Here is a 12,885-nt window from a genome sequence, read left to right on the forward strand (position 1 = left end):
ATTTTAGGAAATCCCCCCCAGATCTCCACTATCACAAGTTTGGGCTTGACCTTTGCTGCATACAGGTGCCACAGCTTGGCACAAGTTACTCCTGTTGCACAAACATGGTCCCACAAGATCTTCTCAAATCTTTAAGGAGCCTGAGAACAAAATTGAAAGGAAATTATTGAGAGCACCCAGTGTCACGGTAGGCAAATAAATAACCGAACCACGTAGAAAAACAGCCTTGACAAGGGAATTCATGTTCTGTTCTCATATTTGCTTTAAAGCTTTAAGAGGTGAAGGTAAACATTGGAATGCGTGAGTCCTGCACACAGGAATCCATCTGTGTGGGGCTCACAGGAGAACCTCAGGATCAGGAAACTGCATTCCCAGGGGATGATATGTACGTGGGTTAATGAGCTCTGCAGCGAGGAAGGCAAATATTTCAGTTCTTGCCTGGTCTTCCAGCAGTGTTAGACTGAAGTTTGCAGGCTCGTGTTATCCCATGTGCTGTATAAAAGGAATGGCTACATTTATGGAGACTGCTGCTTGGAATAGCAATTTTGTGAAAATTCATCAAGCAAGTTGGAAGCTATCACTTCAGAGCCCTGAAACGAGGGCGCTGGCGGGACTACTTAGTCAACACATATGGCGCTGTGCTGTGATTTCCATTTCAGAGTGTACTAGCACTTATTCTCTGTTTTTCTCACAGCTGCTCACTCCCAGTGTTAGCACTCCCAGAATAGCCTTCTGGCATATAAATAGGGTTCTCCCTCTGCTGCACATGGCAGTACTGCAACTGTACTGCTCTTCACTTAATTATAAGGTGCTGTTAATGCCATTAAAATAGTTCTGTGTATTCCTGTCCCCAAGAGGCAGAGACACTACAGGTTCCTGGATTTGCTCATTCCCAGGGCTTAGGCAAAGAGTTGCATCCTAATTTATTCATCAGGGAAAGCAGTATGAAGGGGGAAAAAAAAGTCCTCCCAACTGAAAGACCTTACTAATTCAGAGTATCTAACACATCATTCCCTTGAGGTTCAAAATGAGCACTCATTAAAGCAGCCTCACCTGTAAAGGAGAGGTATTGTCTTCAAAGGAACCCTGGGTTTGGGCGGCACAGTTCTTCAAAGCCAATGTCACCACCAGACCCTGATTACGTTTTGGGTAGTGTCACATTTCCCAGCCAAGAGGAATGCTCAGCTCTGATGCTGCATTAAGTCTCTCTCCATTTTCTGCAGCCAAGTCCTGGTGCCTCCCAGTAATTTCATAGCTCTAAAGTGTTGCACAGCCTCCCACAGCATTCAGTTGGGCTCCTGGCTCTGATCTGCTGAGACACTGCAAAGAGCAGCAATTGCTTCACTCCTCCTGAGGACAACAGAGAAGTGCAGTGTGAGTGGCTAAAAGTAACAGTGCCCTAAAAGCTGAAGAGGAAAGATTTCAGGAGAATACAGGTGCACAACATTTTTATCATCATTGTTATTATTATCATCATCATCCACATTCTAATGCTGTACACATCACCATCATCCTTATTATTCACACTCTAAGAGTGAGCACGTAAAAGAGGTACCAAGAAATACTAAGGCTTCTGCTTTCTATGGTTGACATTTAATTTCTGCTTTCAGTATGTCTCTGGAAGAAGTTTGAAAAGTGTGCTTGCTTTCAAAGTGATTTTCCTTATTCTATTTGGCAGATTCCTTGCCATGATGAACAGAGATTAAACAAAAAAAATATAAACCTGACAATCAATTTAAAATAGCTACTTGCACTGTCAGCTAAACTCAAGATTGGACTTTTTAAAAACTGAAACACTCCAAACCAAGATTTAAACACTCCAAACCAAGATTTAAATGGTCAAGAAATCCTGTAATTTTACACAATAAATATGCTGTCCAGAAATGATGGGGAAAATGAGAGTCATGTTTCCAACCATTTTGTTAAATTAATAATAACACACAAATGCTCCCTCTGTTGGTTGATTTTCAAAAGGTATTCCAAATATCACAGTAGCATCCAGTAAGAGCATGTATTTTCTTTGGGAGGAAAAAAACCAAAACCAAAGCAAACCAAACCCCAACAAAATTCCATATCCAAAACTGAGGTACACAAGAATTATATGTGTAAATTACTGCCAATCTGCAAAACAAAATGAATTAAATTTTAACAGCCATCAAGCCAAAATATTTGGATCCAGAGCTAAATAATAAACACACATCAGAATTCATAAAATTTAATTTTGGACGGTTTGCAGGCTAATTCTTTCTGGACCAGGAAAAGTGCTCTTTTGCAATGGAAATAATACCACTCTTACCCTATTTTCTTGTGGAGTGAAAAGGCACCACTGTGTATCATTAAGAAAACAGTTCTGTATTAGCATTGACAACAATAACACCAAGGAGGAATTTGGGTGTTCTGTTTATGCACATTAAATTTCCAACAAGTAGTTCTTCAGGAGCTCAAATGGTTTTGTGCAGTGAGGAGCTTTCCTGAGCCTAGCAATTTCCATCAAGGAAAAAAATTCTGTTTCCATAGAAACATCCGAGGTGGACCAAGCATGGATTAATCAAAATACAATGATGCCTTTTTTGCAAGGTACTAGGAAAAAAATTCCAGTTTTAAGTGAGCACTGCTGCTCTTTCCTTCCATTCACACAAGAAAGCATGGGAAATTCTCCCCAAATGTCTATGTGACACACAGTTTAATTAGCACAATAAAAAGTTAGGTTTTCATACATTCATAATTAGCATGTCACTCTGAACTAGAGCCAAGGATATATTAACATGAAAAAGGGAGATAGAGTGAAATAAATAATTTAAAATTACATTTACATTTCTTTTTTATTTGCTACTGGTTATATCAAGTGGCTCTTATGTTTAAAAATTTTTAGTTGCTTTTTCTGTATTCTTAGTACTGAAGGTTCATTTCTTGGTAGTGAAGGCTCTTTCTGATATTCAAAATCCAAGCTATGGGTTAGTAATTTTTTTTCTTGTTGTTGAAATGAGTATGCAGGATATTATATCATTCTCAGCTACTGTCATAGAATTTTATGACAACAGAATTTACCTATAAGTTCTGCCATTGCCCAGGGATGAAAAAAAGACTACACAAAGCCAGCCTGCCTTCATCTATCTTTTCAACAAAGCAAAAAGAAACATGGCTCCGTTTTTAACAGAGCACTTCCATTGAAGTGCTTCCTTTGTCTGTTCTTTGTGTTAATAAAATAGACACTTTTTTCTTATGATAGCTGAAGTTATTTTCTAATTACTCTATTATCAGATGATATTAAAAAATACTCACTTTGTAGGTGCAAGAGGGGCACACAATAATTACAACACAACAAATGTCAAAAAATTGTAAGCTCTCCATTTGTACACAGTAACATGATACTAATGTCAGAGACAAAAAATGCACTTCCACTTCTAATCCTACCTCAAAATGAGGCTCCATTATGAAAAATCACCAGCAGTAGTATTGGCAGGGTTCCACTTTTGTGTTTTTCAAAGGTTTGGTAGCAAATTCACACACCGATTTTGTTCCTCTTTATTTTATTACTTTTCAGCAGGGATCTGAGAATCAAGCTGGGTTTTCCATCTCCAGCATCACCATTAGTAATAAAGGCTATGTTGGCCAAATTATGATCACAATAATCTGTGTGTAGTCCCTCTGTTATCAAGAGATTTGCTCAGACATTACCAGTGAAGAAGCCCCTGATTGGTAAGTGGCACACATGGATACATTGGTGCATGAGGAGGATGAGCCCTACAGGCTCCCAGGGGTTTAAAGGAAGTAGAAAGCAGCAAATGTTTCATTTCTGTCATTCAGGCAGGCAGATATGACTCTGAATACTCAACAGCTTGGTTCGTGCAGCCACGCACGGCAGCAGCACGCCCTGAGAAACAGGTGACAGTCAGTCAGTTATTCCTTACATTGGAGCAAAGTCCATATCACTGCCTGGGCAGGCAAAGCCCTGTAGCTGCTTTCAGGGAGTTTAGGGGCATCCCTCCCCACTGCTGAGGCAGGTGTGTGCAGAGGGCACACGGGGCGCTGCAGGAGCTGCCCGTCGCAGGTTCAGAGCGGCCTTCGCAAGGGCACAGGCACGCAGAGCGGCACAGATGCCCACGCCGAGGTGCCAGCCACGGGAGGTAGGGACATATGGAAACACAGCTTCCACCGTGGAGAAAACATGGCCACATGCCTAGGGCATAGGGAGGAATTAACTCTTGAAGGACTGCTAAGAGATCAGCACTCTCCTGTTGTTGGAGGCCACTCTTCAAACTGGTGTGGAGAGGCAGGAGCAGCACTGGCAAGGCAGGACCAGCACAGCTGGCTGGAGGGACAAACGCAAGCCATGTGCCTGGGCAGTGTGAGTTCCATGTGGCTCTGTGTGTGCTGAGTGACACAGGGGCTGGGAAGCAAGGGAAGGTTTTTGAGGGGCCAGGTGTAAGGAGCTTTGGGAGCTTTCCCTGTGACCCCTTTAGACACTTTTGCCCTTCACTCTACATGGATACATCAGTCCACCTCCCTCAGCAGCTGCTTCCTTTTGCACCAGCCTTTCCCCCCTCTGCAGGGGCACACAGAGCCTTTGGGTCTATGGCTGCACCACTGAGGTGGAGGGGCTGAGTTCTTCACAGAAGTGACCTCTTTTACCTGCCTTCTGCCACATCAGCAAGCCTAAAACGGCAGAGTCACTAAGAAGACACAAGGAAATCCCACAGGTCTTTTCCACCCCACCAACCCAGCTGATGCAGGCTGCCAGGCCCCCACCTTGCACCAGACAGGCCTGTGTCAGCAGGGAAAGTTAGTTTTCCCACCACAGTGGGAAACCACAGTGTTAGGTCACCAAACCGTGACTTCTCCCCCAGGAAATATTGAACTGCCCCATAAATATCTCTTCAAAACAAAATCCTCCCTATCTTCCAATAAAAATTAAAGTGGCTGAGGACGTAACTTTCTCCTTGCTATCCATGACAGGCTAATACAAGACTTATTTTTAAATACAGACTCAACTTTTCTCCTTATTTAACACTTAAAGAGCAGGCTTCTTTATGACACTACATCGCACATGCCCGACGTGCAGAGACGGGGACGAGCTGCCTACCTCACTCGGGTGACAAGGGACATCTAGCGGCATCGTAGCTCCCAGCACCACTGCCCCTGCTCGGCCTGCGGGGACAGCAGACAGCCACCTCACCTGTCCCCATGGTATCCCACTCCACCGTAGGGAAAACTCATGGCTGGTACAGGGAGTGACAGCCCCCTGCCTTCCCCAGCCTCACATCCCACCTCTGAGTGCAGAGCTACACTCCTTTGCATCCTCCTCTCTCCATCAGGTCTGCTCAGCTTTTTCAGCCCTGCCCCCATTACTTTTCTAATAACATGATAATATATTATACATATAACAATATATTTTCAGTAAGAGGCTGCTTATCTCAGTGGCAAAGGCCTGCTTGTTGATAAGAAAGCATGGAGCCTGCTCCCTTTATTCAGAGAAACAAACTGCTTCAGAGTTTACAGTTTCACACCTGTCTGTGTGAACCTAAAACAAATCAGTGCATGGTTAGAAAAAGACTCTTGAAAATTGCAACCACATCTCCTGGAATTATGTTGTTTAATTAAATAAAATAGTAAATGATGGCATTACATGACGCTTAAGTATTTACATCAGTAATAAAAACTCAAGACATTGTCATTGGAACAGACCAGTACATACTGAAAGATGTGAGTTTAGATTAGCTAAGAAGAAACTTCACTGAGGTTTCAGTTGTGCAGGAGGAATTTTGATGGTCTTGTCTATCAAGGCAGCATCAAAATGTTGCTTTTATTTATTTATTTATTTATTTATTTATTCTTTTTGCCTGGTTTGGATTTCCCTATCCAAACCCTAAACCACTACATGATTAAAAGAGCAACAGAGGGCTGGAAGCAGTGCTAAACCTGCTGGCTATCCAAAGTTCTGCAGCTTTGATTTAAGAGACCTCCTGTGGTTGTGGTCCACCTGTGCCTCAGCCTGGACTTGTCATTTATGTTTAAGAATAGCTGATTTATTAGTTTTCCTTTCGTGTTCGGTTCCAAAAATAATGAAGAACATTTGTGGCTGAGAGGAAGTAAAAAAATGGCCTTTTGGGAGATGCAAGAAACCCACAGAAACCCTGACTCATCAAACTCACTTTTAGTTTATTTGGCTGCCTCCTATCCCTCCATTTTTTTTTTTTCCTATGCAAAATTCCCCTGATCATCTCTGCCAGGTTTATTGCTTTACCCGTTCACTGTCTTTCTCCTTCTTCTGCAAAGCTCTCTTAATTATTTCCTTTTATACTTTTTTCCTTCCCCAGTTTCCTGCTCCCCATATATGCGTCCTCTCTACCGTCACCTCCTGCAAACATTGTAACCCCCTTCTCACAGGAAACATTTAAAGAAACAAACTTGTCTTTTCCATTTGCTATTCCTCTTAGGAAAACAAAAACAAAACACAAGCACAAACTATTTTTTCTATTAAAACATTTCACTGAAATTCGAATAAAACCATGCTTATATGTACAGCTGTAGATTATCTCCTTTTTCTTACCCTCCCCATTTCTTTCTTTTCTCCTTTTTTTTTTTTTTTTCCTTTACTGAGTAAAAGTGCTGTGTGTGCTCTGTGCAGAAATACATAAACCACCATCTTATTTTCCCCGGAGCTCATTGTGGCTATAACAATAAGAGTGTCCCAAATACATAGCTGGCAAATTGCTGCCACAACTGAATGATTAAAGAACTTTCAGGCAGCACTTCATGGCACCCTGAGCAGAAACCTCCTCCCTTCTTCGAGCAGCCAGCCCTGGGAGATCAGGAGAGACATGCAGCTTTAAACCAACATTAAACAATTAGAAATGTCTCCAGCAGAGGTAACCTGAGGCTTACCTGAGCTCAACAGAATATTATTTTGGCATGGAAAAAAGGACTAACAAACGGAGCTATTATTGCTAAGTAGCCAGACGGTCAGCAGAGGGGACGCTGATGTGTTTTAGGCAGCACTGGCCTCAGGATGAAGCTTAGGGGATGGCAGGCCAGGCACAGCAGCCAGCAGTTGGCACTGTTGCTCCACTGGAGAAGGGATGGGCAGCAGCGGCAGCCAGGAATGCAGCAGCACGGGGAGCGCAGCCCAGGGACAGATGTCCCCAGGAGCATCACCTGCAGACACAGTCATGACACACGCTGCCTGCACACGAGCACGCCCACGCGAAGCACACCCTCTGGGCAGACGTGTCACAAGAAAGGAGAAAAGATTTCCATCGTGCATACAAGTACCATCCTCACTCGCTCAGACTCTGCAAGTGCAAATTTAAATCTAATCTGTCCGTCAGGGAAAGCAGCGATGCACTGTGAAAGAGCTGGGAAATCTAGACTGATGTGTCACAAAGCAGCAAATGACAAAGTCCTTCACAAAAGCAACAAGAGACTTCCAAACTCACTCCGAGACCAGAAAATAGAAGCCTTCTTCCAAATAAGAGGGATTCCCTCTCCTCCAGGGATTTGCAGTTTGCAGCACAGCCCAGGGTAGTGACAGGTGGTGTAGATGAGTGAGGCAAGGCCAGAAGAGGGGATGTCACAATGGAAAGACAGCCCTTGCAGAACATGCTGATGTGAATAAAAAGGCTTTTGGTAATTTTCCCCATCACACAGCCCTTCAGTACGTCACAAGCCTTGGAAAGGTCACAGAACAGCAAAAAGTAAAATTAAATCTTGTGAATTAACAACTACCTTACCCGATCCCCATGCCTCCTTCCAAAAACGAAACAAAACAAAACAACTCCAACTGAGCAACTAAACAAAAAAGGCAATTAAACACCTTAAACTTACACCTGTATAGCAGGGACAGGGAGAATCTCACTGGGGAAAAATACTACCTCCATCCACAGAACTGCTCCCCTTGGATTTCAGTACATGTAGTACACCTCTTCACAAAAATATTAAATAAGGAAGAATATGTAAAGAATTAAAGAGGAACGAGTTAAATTTAAAGACATGAAAAGATAATAAATTGGAAACATCTGGGAGGTGAGAAGAAAGGAACTTTAAAAAACAAACTAAAACAAACCCAACCACATTTCATTGTGAATCTGTGGAAAAGGAAACCACTTCAGTACTTCACATGGGGAATTTTATCCATCTTCAAGTGCAGGAGCATGAAAGCTTGTCTGAAGAAAGGGTAGGTGTCTGAGCTATGCCTGAGCTCCCTGCTCAGCACCAGAACTATTTCATCACTGACAGTTGCTCTGAAATCAAGATTATGACTTGAACACACAAGACAAGCAGAGAAAAATCTGGTCCAAATGGATTAGATGGTTAATGGCAAGAGGTTCTTAGTCTGCTGGTCACTGGTTTGAGGAGGTGAAAAAGACTTCATGACAGGAGAGAAAGAAACAGAAAAGGTGAAGAATTGTTGAGAAATAGCAAAGAAATAATTCAAATAAATTAATCTGGGTTTCCAAAAAGAAAACTGGGAAAGTGCTAGAGCAGAAGTTTCCCAGTGCATTAAATAAACTATCCAAGAACAAGAAACAGCTCTGTCTAATAATGTGCCACAAGAAAAACTTGATAACAGGAGCAGCAAAATCCTTCCCTGCTGTGATTGCAGCAGCAGCAATTCCAGAGCACATTCCAGGAGGGCATGTATACACTGCATTTGGTTAAATAGCCTTAAAAATAAGAAATTAGTCCCTTTTTATTGAGAAAACTATGCATTTCCTAGATCGAGGAAAATAAAAGGAGGCAGTTTAGCAATGCATTACAATGTCTGCCTGTTGCAATCATCCTCATCAGGGAGAAGCAGCCCTTTGGGAACTGCACCTGAGTTTCTCTACCTGCTATTGACACAGCCTCAAAGATAATTTTGTCAGAGTTGTCTTTGTGTGAGTACATTCCCTCAGAGCAAGCTTACCACCAACTGTATAATTTTTACCAAGGCAAATCTTTGTAAATTCTAAAAGCAAATAGGATGATATTGATGATCCTCCTTTAATCTCCCTTCAGTATTTATATACTGGGTTGTCTCACACTGCTACCTATAGTTTTATACATTCTCCTTAGTCACAGCAGCACATAAGCCTCTAGATAAAGGCAATACACTTTTGTCTCTTTTAGTTTTACCTGACACCAAGACCCCAGTTATTGTCCGAGGGGTGGTGATATATTACTGCAAAAATCAATGCACTGCATTGAGAAACCAGCAGCTGACTTCTGTGTGTCTGTGTCACACAGTAGGGTCTCACTGCATTGCCTAAGCCATGAATGCTTCACATATTCTTGGTATTCACATTAAAAAAATCAAACAACAAGGCTTAAATTCCTTGTGGTTATTTTCTGGGGTCTCCACTTGCAGAGAGAGAGGCAGAATGAAACCCGTCAGGCCTGTCAGGAAGACTGCATCAGTTTCACGTCAGTTCTGTCCATTGAAGCCACACTACCATCACAGGGTTTGATGTACAGAGACTGAGATGAGCTTTGCCTGTATCCAGTAATTAAATTTGGCAGTTTCTTTCACAAGGGAAAAATGACACAAGACATCATTAATCTCATTTCTGACTCTGCCCATCATTTTCAAGGAAGCTGCATCAGTTTTCTTAGAGGAAAAATTAGATGCCTCTAGTTAAAGGGAAATCTGGGTCCTAAAATACCACCACTACACATCCCCTTAGCTTCAGCCAACCAAGCAGAGGTGCTCCTGTAGCCCTGATGGCTTCTTGCAGCCACCCAATGCAATACCAACAGCAAGGACTCTCCAGGAACTCTACAGTCTTATAGTTTCTGGACCACGTTAACTGTACCCATTATTTATGTGCTACAATCACACCCCATGCTTAGGTGAGACATACCTTAAGTATTCACAGCTGGCTGAGGAGAATGGGTCCATTCAGGCCTGGTTGCAGCCTGTCTTTGCCTTTTTGACTGCCTGGGGAAAGCCACCGAGGTGGATCTGCCTCAATCCTGATCCCAGCAGGTCTAGAAATTTCCTCTGATACCCTAATGAAGTAGAGGTTCGATGGGTACAAGGCAAAGCAGCTGTCAAGGGAGCAATGCCTGTGTATGCTCTCTGTGAATGGCCCTTACCTTTCAGAAGAGAAAATCTTATATTCCCCACATCCTGCCTGTGACATGAGGTTAGATAAAATATGTTTAGGAGGCATGGCCTGGCCTGTAGCCCAGCTGTCTGACCACAGTAACCACACTCTTTCCTTACAAACAGGACACTGTTTCTTCTGGGTATCTGGGATTTGCCAGTTCAGCTTTATTCAGCTCACAAGAATGATTTTTTTAATTGTTGTTGTTGTCATTGTTATTGTTGTTCTTAATGAATTTTCAAAAATCAAAGCAATAGCTGTGGAACATTGTTCAAAACCACTGATTTTTCTGCAGCTTTGGTGAAACATGGAAAAATCAGCTTGAAGTGCATTGATTAGAAAGGTTCTCAAGGAAATTTCTCTGAGAAATGCAGTCATCTTCTGAGACTGACACTCACTTGCAGCTTATGTCATAGCTCATAGAACAAAATCATCACCAGCACTTCAGGCATTTCAAGCTGAGATAGAAGGACAGTTGAGAGCTGAGGTAAGTTCTGCTCTAGCAGAGTGTCAGGAGAATACAGTTAATGACTCCAGAAAGGATTTTCTTTCTGGTCCCCAGTTAAAGCAACAACCACTAACCTGCTGCCTGACAGTTTTCACTCCCCATTCAATAACCTCTATGTTTACATTACTCATCATGTAAATTGACTGGACACAGTTACAAGTGTTCCATTAACAATCATCACAAGATCTCCTGCTGTCTTGCTGTGCTCAGGTATTCCATGGTTGACTCTGGTCAGATACCCATAATTGCTCACCCTGACCTGAGTGAGGCTGCACAATCACTGCTGCTCCTGCTCTGGATGGATGACAGATCATAAGCACCGACTAAGAAAGCACAATTTGTTTGTAATAAACCTTCTCAGATTCCTTCCATTCTCACATTGTGTCCGAGCCTTGCCACCTATTAAATAGTATCAGTCAGGACACTTTTAGGTGCTTCTAATCTGTCCTGGGATGGTAAGAGCAGAGTTTTTTGTCCTTGGCCAGAAAGGCCTCTGAGTCACCTTCTGAGGCATGAGTAGGTTTTCTTCTGTGCTCTCTCAGGAATTCAAACATTCTACATTACAGCATATATAAAGTATACACAATGGAGTGTTTGGGGGTTAGAGCAAAAAGTAATAATATTTAAACCGTCAGAAGAGAGGTTCAGAAGAGGGCCTGTTTTCCAGCAGTAGGGATGATGGAGCAGAGCACCTGGGGGTGGTGTGGGACCTTGAACCCTGGACATCCTTGAGGACAGGTCATGAAAACAGTCATGAGAGACATTTGCCTTCAGTTGATTCTCCTTCTGAACACATGCCCCAGCCCCATCACCAGTCTGTGATACCTAAGTGTCACAGAGGGAATAGTCATGCTCCTCGAATTTAAAATGAGATATATTCCTCTGGGTACTGTGATAATAGCACTTAAGGAAGATGCATAAACTCTCTCCCTTTCAGACCACAGCTGGGGTTATTTTACAAGGACAACTTTTCAATCAAAAAGGGGGCAGAGCTATACTGTTTCTCTGCCAACTCCACCCTTCCTGAGCCTATGCCAATCTTGCTTTGGACTTTGCTCCTGAATTGGAAAGGTAACCAGAAAGCATCAGATAAGAAACTGGACACATCAAAATAGTCAAACAAAGCCTGAAGGACTTTAACAATAAACACACGTGGAGTGAAGACACTTTGACACAGATTCCTTACTTCAGTGTGTAGGAGGATCTACAGCAGGAATTTCATTTAGGAGAATGAAATACAACATTGAGATCTTTATAGAAATCTTTAGCAACTCCCTCTGGTACTTTTTGTACCACACACAGACTACAAGCTTACAGAATTGTCAGCTTTTGGGCACCCTACCAACATGGGACGATTGCAGGAACACCCTGAGTTGTAACGTAATAGAAACAGAGATAAAGGAAGAGGAGCAATACTGAACAAATGCAAATGCACTCTTGTTGACCAGAAAAATCCTAACTAGCTTCCTAGAGAAGCTGTAGAGGCACCTGAACCAAAGAGGCCTCCTGGAACAGAGTTCAACATAGTGTTAGGCAAAATGTGTTGGCTAAATAAATTGAGTAAGAACATCATCAACATGACAAAGCAAAAGATATCCAGAGGACAACTAAAATGTCCAGTGTAGTCACGCCACTGCAAAAGTCCACTTAAAACAAACTAAATGTAAAACAATTCAGCTGTTTTTGCTTGTCAGAGAATTCAGAGAGCGGTGTTGTGCCAGCACAGCAAGGCCTGCCCAGGGCCTGGGAATCATCCCAGCCCCATCCCCTCAACAAAATACCTCTACTGGCAGAAGCTGGGTCAGAGATGCAGTGGTGCTGGTGTAAATGGGCTCGGCCGTCTCAGCCTGAATCTCCTGGAGGTGATACAGCTTTGCTGGCTTAATGTGCCCACAGCACAGCACAGCACAGCTGGGCTGCTGCCATATGAAAAACATCAACCCACAGCCACTTACACCAGGTTCCTTCAATGTACTCAATGAACTCCTAAATCAGCCTGTAACCACAGTCTCCTCTGCATTACCTTTTAAACTGAGTATGGTTGGCATCAGGTCCATCCTTCCTCTTCCTTTCCCTCTCTCAATTGTGTCCACGCAAACAGACACACTAGAAATTTATGCAATTCATTGTTTGTTCAGTGTAATTGCTTGAATTCCACTTCCTAGTGGTGTTCCTCAAGGCTGCTAGCTCTTCTTATGGTTAAAATACAGGCTCCCATGCTGGTGAGTTTAGAAAGGGTAGAGTTACTGCTTGTCTTCCAGCTAAGAAAATTAACTGAATTTGCACACTACA

The 12,885-nt window shown here is 42.7% G+C and overlaps 1 long non-coding RNA gene across 2 annotated transcripts in view; it reads right to left on the reverse strand.

Annotated features, from left to right (window-relative positions):
• Positions 1–12,885, reverse strand: part of LOC137474327 (uncharacterized) — a 96,488-nt gene that overhangs the window by 70,730 nt on the left and 12,873 nt on the right. The window contains exons 2-3 of one of the 2 annotated variants that reach the window (XR_010999301.1): positions 10,075–10,543; positions 9,840–9,987 (exon numbers count right to left, since the gene is read on the reverse strand). This is a non-coding gene — a long non-coding RNA (uncharacterized lncRNA). The remainder of the gene's footprint in view (positions 1–9,839; positions 9,988–10,074; positions 10,544–12,885) is intronic. The other variant, XR_010999302.1, reaches the window with a different exon arrangement.

Source organism: Anomalospiza imberbis, chromosome 5 (assembly GCF_031753505.1).
Source record: "Anomalospiza imberbis isolate Cuckoo-Finch-1a 21T00152 chromosome 5, ASM3175350v1, whole genome shotgun sequence".
NCBI lineage: Eukaryota > Metazoa > Chordata > Aves > Passeriformes > Viduidae > Anomalospiza > Anomalospiza imberbis.